The sequence below is a fragment of the Mastomys coucha genome, unplaced genomic scaffold (assembly GCF_008632895.1).
Source record: "Mastomys coucha isolate ucsf_1 unplaced genomic scaffold, UCSF_Mcou_1 pScaffold22, whole genome shotgun sequence".
Taxonomy (NCBI): Eukaryota; Metazoa; Chordata; class Mammalia; order Rodentia; family Muridae; genus Mastomys; species Mastomys coucha.
In genome coordinates, this window is record NW_022196905.1 from 132,972,433 (window position 1) to 132,974,758 (window position 2,326).

Genomic DNA, 2,326 nt, shown 5'->3' on the forward strand with positions numbered 1-2,326 from the left:
GTAATCTGAAAAAAAGGGGAGATGTAGACAAAATGATCTCCCGAGCTCTCTGGCTAGCCAGCCTAGGCTAATTGGCAGGCCCCATTGTAAAGAAAATCTCTTATGTACTACTATATGAATGCAACATCTGTCAATGGAAGCTGATTGGCATATCTCTGAGGCAGGAAATAGAAGGTGGAACATTCAGTAGGCAGAAAGTATTCTGGGATAAAGCTAGGCATGGGAGGATGCATCTTGAGACACAGAGGACAGATGTGTGAAAGCTAAGCAAAGGTAAATAGCCACATGGCAGAACTTAGAATAACAGGGTTTTAAGTTATGAGCTAGTCTGGGAACAAGCCTAGCTATATGGCCTAGATATTTATAAATATATTTGAGTCTCAGAGTCATTATTTCTGGGAACAGAGACACAGCTTACAGTAAACACTTTCATAACACCCCAGGTCCTAAAGAAAAAAAGAAAACTGTTGTCCTGAGTGACAAAACCTGAAGCTTGTCTCTGACCTCTATATGCATGTACACATGTTGCACCCATACTCACATCCATATACACGTACACGCATACCCACATCCATGTACACGTACACGCATACCCACATCCATATGCATCTACACACATACCCACATCCTTTATTCATGTTCACACATGGCACATATACCCACATCTATATACATGTGTACACATTGCACACATACCCACATCCATATACATGTGCACACATTGCACATATTCCCACATCTACATACATGTGCACACATGTATACATTCACACAAGATTGTCTCTCTCACAGTCCATGGTGCCTGCTTAAAGAATGACTTCCCAGGAAAGATTTAAACAATGTCAACTCCCTCCTTAGTTCTCAAGGGCAAGCCAAGGTAGAGGTTCACCCTAGGGAACTAATGAGATCATCAGGCTTACAGAGCATGGGTAAGGAGTTAGTGGCTGGAGAATGGATGACCCTGTATCAGAGTTACCTTTCAATTTCCATGACGGGTGGTGGTGGCGCACGCCTTTAATCCCAGCACTTGGGAGGCAGAGGCAGGCGGATTTCTGAGTTCGAGGCCAGCCTGGTCTACAGGGTGAGTTCCAGGACAGTTAGGGCTACATGGAGAAACCCTGTCTTGAAAAATCAAAAAAATAAATAAAACCAAAAAAAAAAAAAAAAAATCCATGACAAAACACCATGACCAAGGCAACTTAAGAAAAGAAAGCCTTTAGCTTGGGCTCACAGTTCCAGAGGGTTAAGAGTCTAAGACCATTATGTTAGGGAGCTTGGCAGCTGGTGCTAAAACGGTAGCTAAGAGTTTACATGTTGAGGGAGGAAAGGAGAGACAGAGAGACAGAGACAGAGAGAAGCGGAGAGAGAGAGATTTAACTGGAAATGACATGGGCTTTGAAACCTCAAAGCCTACCCCCAGTAATACCGCCTCCAAAAGGTCACACCTGCTAATCCTTCCTAGATAGTTCCACTAGCTGGAGACCAAGCATTCAAATATATGAGCTTAGAAGAGTTGTGATGATTTATATATGCTTGGCCTAGGGAGTAGTACCATTATAAGGTGTGGCCTTGTTGGAATAGGGGTGTTACTGTGGACATGGGCTTTAAGGCCCTCATCCTAGCTACCTGGAAGCCAGTCTTCTGCTAGCAGCCTTCAGATGAAGACGTAGAACTCTCAGCTCCTCCTGTGCCATGCCTGCTTGGATGTTGCCATGCTCCTGCCTTGATAATAATGGGCTGCACCTGTAAGCCAGCCCAAATTAAATGTTGTCCTTATAAGAGTTGTCTTGGTCATGGTGTCTGCTCACAGCAGTAAATCCCTAACTAAGACAAGAGTCATTCTCATTCAAACTACTATACCCCAAATAATGGCTTTTCTCATAGCCACATTTAATGCAGCTCCTTAGCTTATAGACTCTAAAATCTCTTACAGTTAGAGTAGGACTGCATACAAATGGCTGGAGGGATGGCTAGACTATAGGTGAAGGCCGAGCAACTCTTCCCATGTCCTCCATGTCCTTTTCCTATGGAGGAATGTCAACAGTTTATAGGCAAGATTGCAATAAATTTCTGGAACCAATAAAAGACAGCTGATCTGATAAAGATGGTGGCTGTTTTGCTCAGAGGAGCCCATTCTACAACAGTGTCCTCCCTGTAGATCATGGCTGGTCAGTTGGGGAAGCTAGGCAGCTTCAGGGAGGACCGGTTCAACCAAAGTCCATCACAACACTCCCTGTACCAGGAGCTTTCCAGAATCCCAAGAAACTACTGATGCTGAGGTTCAGACACTTTGGTCACTTGAGCTCTAAGCAGAGTTCTCAGAGGT